This window comes from Zea mays, chromosome 4 (genome assembly GCF_902167145.1).
Source record: "Zea mays cultivar B73 chromosome 4, Zm-B73-REFERENCE-NAM-5.0, whole genome shotgun sequence".
NCBI classification, from domain to species: domain Eukaryota; kingdom Viridiplantae; phylum Streptophyta; class Magnoliopsida; order Poales; family Poaceae; genus Zea; species Zea mays.
This window is the reverse complement of record NC_050099.1, coordinates 113271356-113279711: the sequence shown is the minus strand read 5'-3', so window position 1 is coordinate 113279711 and position 8356 is coordinate 113271356.

The window sequence follows — 8356 nt, the reverse complement described above, 5'->3', positions numbered from 1 at the left end:
CCCTCTCGGATCCTCCGTCGGCTCTTGTTGATGCCTCTGCCACCGAGAGCCACGGCGATCGGATCTGGATTTGTTGGTCCTCGGCGAGGCGATTATCAACGCCGCACGCAATGCGCGAAGCGAAGTTGCCCCCCCTCCGGGTCCTCAGTCGTCGGTCGTAGCTGCCCAAATCTTACGAGGGCTCAACCCAACCCAAGAGTCCTTTCCTTCACCTCACTCTCTATCTCTCTCAATGCAACGACTGACCCAGCAACTGCCACCGCCGCGGTCGGGTCTTCACCGGTACCACCAACGACGGTCGGGCGAACGCTGCCTCGCTTCTCCACCTCATCGCCGAAGACTATTACCCACCAGGTATGCCTGCTATATTCTATGACGTTTTTGGGTCTCGTTTATGATGATTTAGAGCGTCATAAATTTTATGACGAATACATTTTTCGTCACTACATTTATGACATATTTTTGTATTTCGTCATAAAAGGTCTTTTAACACGCACCTTCTGTGACGATGGTATTTTCGTCATAGAGTCGTCACAACAATAAAGACTATAACAAAAAACCCTTATTTATAATGGGAATGTCATAGAAGGTCATATTTGTTGTAGTGCTAAGTGATGAAGTTCAAGGGAAAAATAAATGAAACCTTAGTCCAGTACTGTTCTGGAATTTAGGATTTGATTTAGGTATTGAATATTTAAGTGAGATAATGATTAAAAATAATGGAACATATGAAATAATGTTAAGAAAAATTAGCAGACCCTTGACCACTATTTTACCACTACAAAAATAACAACCACCCCAGAATATCAAAGTAAGTGGGTTAAACAAATAAAACTAGGATTTTGCCAATACCTTTAGAAAATAAAAAGAGGGACCAAAAGTAGAAAACAAGAGGCAACCTTATTTTTCCCTAGACATTTGAGATATGTGCTATAGGGAAAAAATAAAAATGAAGTAGTTACACAGTAGAATATACCCCACCCCCTGCCCCATGAGAAAGTTTATAAACTTTAAGAAATTGTACAACCCATTCCCTATAAGTAAAAATAACCTACTTTGGAAATGATTGCTCTTGCGCAAAGAAGAAACTAGAAAAATTGGGAAATCTGTTGTTTGACATTTTTCAAATAGAGTGTTAGTAGAAAGCACCCACTAAGCCCCCAACCTTTCGAAAATCACCATCAAATAACCATTAGGTATTCTTGGCTGTAATTTGGCATAGGAGAATAATATTACCCATAAACATCAAAAAATAAGTTATAGGGCAGAAGCCACTCCTACACAAGGGTTGTAGTTTAAAGTGCCCTCTCTGCCCTAGACCTTGTCATTTTTGTACAGAGATAACCACTTTCATTTTGCACCCCAAATTTTGAGAGGAGCTTAATTAAGCCAACAAGAAGCCACTGTAATTTTTATAGGAGTTTTGGAAATTTCTAAATCAGAAGCGTAGTTCAACATACTCCATAAAAACCCTTAAGAATAAAAGAGAGAAATCCTTAATCCTAGTATGCACAGTAGACATGTACAAATATAAATACATGAATATGTTGCATTCATACTCATGTATTTGCATTCATTAGATTGCAATCTCGTGGATGGAGAGTACATCTTGATCCAAGAGCAAGAGGCATAGCAAGAAGAAGCCTGGGAACCAGCTCCCGAGCTCATCATCGAAGAACCTCCCGCCACACCCGCATTTGAAGGCAAGCCTAGTTTATGCATAACCGTTATATATGCTATTTTACTACACTTAATGTTTGCAGGCTTGTATCATGCACTTAAGTGTAGGAATTTCATGAAACCCTAGTTGCATGAATTCAGGATTCCTTTGAGATGGATACTAGTATGCTAGGTCGAGTAGTTGCTATGCTAATTAAGGATCTCGGTAGAAGTCAAGTGATTTTTCTAGCACTCGCGCGAGGTCAGGAATTGATTGTATTCATCTTAATAACGGGATCTATGATGGTCTATAAACATGGATCCTAGGTGCATGCCTTGTATGTAAGACGAGAATGGACTTAAGGACTTATGTGCGGATACCTGAGTCAAGCGTTTGACCGTACTAAACACATGTCAGGAAATATGGACCGGTAAGCCTAGTACCTGAGTGAAGCGGGGCGCAGACTTTCCTCCTCACTTGTCCTGAGATGTGGTCTCCCATGCTAGCTATGGTGGGTGCAAATGCAGCCACTGCACTGCGGCGGCCGGGGTCAGTGGGGCATTGCATGCCAAGGTGGTGAGCCCTGGTGGCGAACGGGGGATCAATGGGAACGACTGATATGTGTGGAGACGGAGTGTCCCTACATGTTGTGTGTTTAGGTTTACCTTGCAAGGTTAAAACTCGATTCGAATCGTCTGCTTCTCGTAGCTAATGAGACTGCTTGACCCCTTGTACTGCATCGAGTAAGAAGTGAAATGAGGTTTCTTGAGATAACATGTTGATTGCCCTAAATGATTGTTACCATGTATGCTTAGAAGGGAGCAAACCTAGTATAAATGGATATGCTAGAACCTGAAAAGCTAAACTTGTTTTTAAACTCAGCTAGTGCTTTTGGCAAAACAAACCCCTCAGCTAAACCACTCCATGGTCTAGAGGTAGACGAGTAGACTCTTCACACCGGGTAAGTCTAGCTGAGTATTAGTATACTCAGCCTTGCTTGTGGCATCATTTTTTTAGTAACACTGCAAGACATGGTTGATGGTGTGACTTGGCCATCCACCCTGCCACCGGGTTGGATGGTCGAGTGGGATGCCGCCTCGGTAGGAGAGGACCAGGAGGAGTAGTGGGCTAGTCCTTGCCCTATTCCTCGATATTGACGTTATTTATCATCCGCTGCAATATTGAGAACATTGTTATCTTTTGGTAAAACTCTGATTTATGTAATAACTTAAGTACTTTAACTTGTGGTTTCTTGTTTATTGTATTCTTTGAGTCTCACCATAATGTGAGTTAATGGTACTCGATCCTTGGTAAATGGCTGTATCGGACTAGATCCGAAGAACTGACGGGTTATTTCGATTTAAGTGTGTTGCTACCTCCAAGGCGTGACTCGGGCACTTAAGCTGGAATAATCTGGGTGGTTCTGCCACAATAACCCTTGCGTGGGGCCACAAACCATTCGTGTCGTGTGGTTGTCCCATCATGGTCTAGGCAAAGACTACAATTGATATGGGTCGACCTAAGAAGGCAATGGGCTTGTGCCCGGATCGTCCATGGATTATGTGTAATCTTAAGGGAGTCGTCCGTCTTTCCCGCACCCGATGCCCTCAAACACCAGAGATAGATCAGGATGAAGCCATCGGGTTTTCCTTAAGATAAGCTAAGTTAGTTCGCTATTTTCTAGGGGATAAGCCGGAAGAGTATGATCAACGTGTGCATAGGGAATGCCCCACGATCGCGTATATAAGGCCTAGGGGGAACCCCATCATTTTCATCTCACGAGCACCTCTTTATTCGGGAAACACCACTTGTAAACACACCACACATACAAAGCCACCCCAGGAAGTAGGGTATTACGCCTCTCAAAGCAGCCCGAACCTATAGAAAATCGCTTGACTCTCTCTCTTTCTCTCTCTCTCTCTCTCGTTCTGGCATGAACCATTGAGCTACAATCAGCAACACCATCCTACCCAAAAGCACCATGAGGGTACCCCCGGGTGTGCGGTCGGACATTAGACACCGACAAAGACCACAAGAAAGTTTGTATTACCCGCTCATTTGAGCAAAGATTAGTGTATGGGCTTGACCTTTGTGGTCGGCGAAGGGAGGATTAAGGTTGAAAGAGACCTGACTCTTTGTGGGCGCCCAACGAGGAAGTAGGGCACCTTTTGTAGTGTGACCGAACCTCGGGATAAATCTTGTGTCTCTTGTGTTCTTGTTCATTGTGTTTGTTGTGTTCTTCGTTCTCTCACCATCCCGTGAAAGAATTGTTCATATCTTTTTGGTGTGTGGATCATAAGAAGTGCCCTTCTCAGATCTACTAATTTGAACCCTGTGGATCATCTAGGACATCTCATTTCCAAAGATAATTGGGTTAATTTTGATATCAATTCAGTTTTATATCTCATCATTTAGTTGAGCTCGTGCAAACCAGTTAAACTGGTTTTGACACCGGTTGAACTGGTTTTACCTAGTTTGTTTCTAGTTTTTGTTGAAAAAGTTTTAACTTGCCTATTCACCCCCCTCTAGGCAATTTTCACAATTTCTAAGTGTTTTGGTGATTAACTGCTCAACACACCACTATGAATTAACACTCCTCATATGAGCATGAGCACAGGTGTTTAGAAAGCGAATTGAAGCAATCAAGTTCGAAAGGTTGAGGAAAATAAGAAAAAACACTTTTGGGCTTGAGAATGGGCATATTGCAAACCTCTATGAATCAAAGTGATAAAGGTATGTTTCTAGCACTTAGTCAATTGTTTTAGGTATTAACAATGTTCATCTAAGTGCTATGGAACTTCTCGAGACGAGATAAAAAGAACTGAAGAAGTTTGGCTCAAGACAGAAGATGTTGGGCCATACTAGGCACCACTGGACTGTCTATTGTACACCAGACATGTTCGGTGTTGGCCTGGTCAGGTGGCCCAACTAGCCGCTCTTGGGAAAACATCGAGGCTTGCTAGCTAAAAATTACCGAACAATCTGGTGTAACACCTCTGGTGTTACTAGCACTAAAACTTGAGCATGACATCATGTGCATTAACATTTCATGTTGCTTGTCACACCTAGAGTGCATTCACTAGGTAAAATTTTCAAACAAGTTGTGATGATAGGACTTGGTGTGTAATAAACCCTAGGGTAGGGTACTTAACCCTGAATTGGGGCTTATGGATATAAGTGAAGCCCAAATAAGTAAAAATCTCAAAAGTCATTAGGAATGTTCACAAGATATCAAAGTTGATAAACTTTAGTGGCACAAAAACCCTAAAATACTCAAAACCCTAAAAAGAACCCTAGAAACCCTAATTGAAACCCTAGGGGGTAATTGTAAATTCTAGGCACTTTTGGACCAAAGTGCAAATAGCAAAGTGATAAAACATCACATACCAAATAACATTTACATTGGAGAATTTCCAAGTGGAGTGATGAAATTTGGAATTATTTGCAAAAGATCCAAGAAATACTATGTGACTAAGTTCTGAAATTCAGTGAAAATCAGTCATGTTTGGAGCTTGGTATCTCTCAATTTATAAGGATTTTGCCCTAGGTCAACACATCAAACTTGTAGAGCTATGTTAGAGGTACAAGTTTGATTAAGTGACTAAGCATTGGTGTTGTACAGAAATTGGAGATAAAAGGACTTAAAGTTGGGCTGTCAATCAGCCCTTGAACTGAAATGTGGCCACCAGTGACATTGGCAGAACTTTGGGATCAATTTTGAGTAGCATTGAGTGAGAATTTGACTAGGGAGGCTATAGCAAAATTGAAGATGGATTGTAGATCAACAAATTTGATATAGATGAATGATCATGTTGCCACACAAAAATTGGAGAACCAAGGCCTTTGATCTGCTCTGTCAGGTGCTCTGAATGGCGTTCTGATGGTACAGTAGACTGAAAAAGATCTTCAGGTGCATCACCCCTCGCCGCCGGTGACCCACACGCTCGGATTCGCGCTGGCGCCACGATTCATGCCCAGTAACGCGCAGATAACGGCTCCTGGTGAAAAGATATTCGCCGGGGATGAACTTGGGGCACTGTTTCGCTCTATCACCTCATCCACTTGCCGGCGACGTGGCCGAGCAGCCGTCGTCGAGGTGTACGTCGTTCGCCGTGATCATGCCACACCATGACCCTTTCACCACGTCGTTGCCAGCCGTAATAGCTCACCAGTCACCACCATAGCTTCTTACCCAGTGACCGCCACGGTAGATCGCCGCGATGACTCACCCCTCTCTCTCGGCCGCCAGCGCAATTTCTTCAAATTGGGCGCCACCGCTGATGGACACTATAAATCAATGCCCTAGTGAGTTCTGCTAGGTATTCACGCACCCAGCACACTAGCTCTCACCGCTGATCACCCACCAGAGCCTCTCAATTTCACGTTTCCCCCAAATTCGTTTTCCGCGCCACCGTGAACGCCTCGTCGTGGCCAGCCTTCTACAGGTAAGTTCAGGCTTCTTTGCTTGATGTTCTGGCCTCCCTTAAGTCCCCTAATACTCGTAGACCTATTTAATTGAACTAGACTGCCGTGAATCACCAAGAACACATCGGACTATTCTCGGTTTTCGTCGTCGTCGTGGGCAGGCATGCTCCAGTCAGGATTAGTGAAATTTATTGAGGGATTAAGGTTGCTAAAGGTGGAATTAGGTGTCGGCTGAGTTAGGGCTCTGGTCATTGAGCATATCGGCCGGTACAAGTTCGTGGGAGGGCGTACTCACCGGCGATCCCCATCGGGGACTTGACGTTGTAAAGAAATCAAACTCTGATGGCCTCTATGCGAATGTCAGAGACACAGAGAAATAGTCTTAATGACTCTTTACGGGTTTTTCAAATAGCTAGGGGTCTCTGTGAAAAGACGCCAACGCGGGCACGTTTTCCCGTCCGTGGGCCGACTCGGGCTGGTTTCAGCCCATTACTATTCATTCCTTTTCTTTTTCTTTTTCTGCCAGACTGAAAGAATTTATAGGAAATTATAGAAAAATGGTAAAATCATGGGACCAATTTTACTAGACTCCTAAATTCCTCTAGTATTTAATAAAAATAGTTCCAAGATTTTTAGCCCCAACCATGAATTATTTAGTATTTAAAAAGGCCTACACCTAGACTTTTGGAATTTTAGAAATTATCTGATAACTCCAAAAATCATAAAACTTTTTAGGTAAGCTTAATATGATAGTTAAGTCCTTGGATAAGGTTTGACATGTTTTGGACATTGTTTGATCCCCAAACCCAAAACCCTAGCTTTCTAGGTAATATTTGCTTTATTCCAGTAGAGTCCTGACTCGGAAAACCCTAGTAACTTAGGTGTACCGTGAAGGAAAGTTGTATTCAAGATACAACTTGAAGTATCTCCATTATAATTGCATATTCATAGCATCACATGAGCATTCATGTATATGTATGGTTATGTATAGAAAACGAAGAAGAAGTAAGTCTCGAAGAAGAAGAGGCTGCACCACCAACTGAGACTCCACCTGCCGGGAATTGTTTTTACTTTGATATCTGTGGAACAGATCTCGACTCCCCTACAACACAAGGCAAGCCCCAGTGCTTTTACCTTTTCCTTGTGATTTTAAACTATTTATCACTTGAATGATGCATTAGGTGATAGGAGTTGGGTGCTAAACCAATTGCTGCATTTCCTTCCTTGGAACTGTTTACCATTCCTTGATTACCTATTTTATTAAAAGGTTTTCTGATGCTTAGTCTTGCTTTAGAAAAACAAAAGGTTTTGTTTAACACCAAAGATGATGCTTCAGATGGACTGGAATGTTTTCAAAAATAAAACTTGATGGTGGATCCATCATAGACGTGATGGGTTCAACATCGGGCAAGATGTACCTCTGCCAGGTACCAAACTTTGGGAGTATAAATGATAAAGATGAGACCAGGCGGGTGACTTGCACGAGAAGGAAGTCTCGGTGTAGTGTCTCCGTCTGAGTCGATTAAGGACTGTATTGATGTGGGCCTGCTGACCAAGGACCCTTTAACTGGTCACATGCCTCGTCATGGGTAAGCTTTGCCTCGGGCAGACTAATACCAGAAAGGCCAACGCGCAATGGGAGTGGAGAGATGGTGAGAGTAGCGTGTACCCTCCGTGGCAAGAGGCTGGACGGTGGTGCATCTGTGCTCTCGGTTGGCGTGAACCCGGTCTGGTCTTAAGAAACCCGGTGGCAAGTTGACATATGCAAGGGTTAAGTGCTACATATGTCGTGTGATTGGAGATCCCTAGCTGGGTATTAATCGATTCGGATTGCCGTTACTTCTCGGATATGAAGACTTGGTCACTGACTTACACGTAGCATTCCAGTAAACTTAAGGGTTGATAAAAGACGGCTAGTGCAGGTCAAGTGCTTGAACTAGGGTAGAAAGAACTCTAGTTGCAGGTAATGACTCAACTTGATAATAAAACTGGATTTTTAAGGATCCACTGTTAGTAAGCATTTCTGCAAACAGAGTCTTTGAATCTTGAATAGCCTTACCTTGACTCCCTCAAGCCAGCATATCCTTGAGAGTCTTTTCTTTTGATGGGTAAGACTTGCGAAAGTACACTCAGTACTCAGGGTTTTCGAACCCATGTTGTTGTAGGTGAGGAAACATCAGACTTTTGCTGTTTTTGTTCAAAGGTGGTACCCAAGGATGAGCCCCAGCAGTGAAGTCGATCGCGGGAGCATGTTGGCCTCCCACTTTCAAA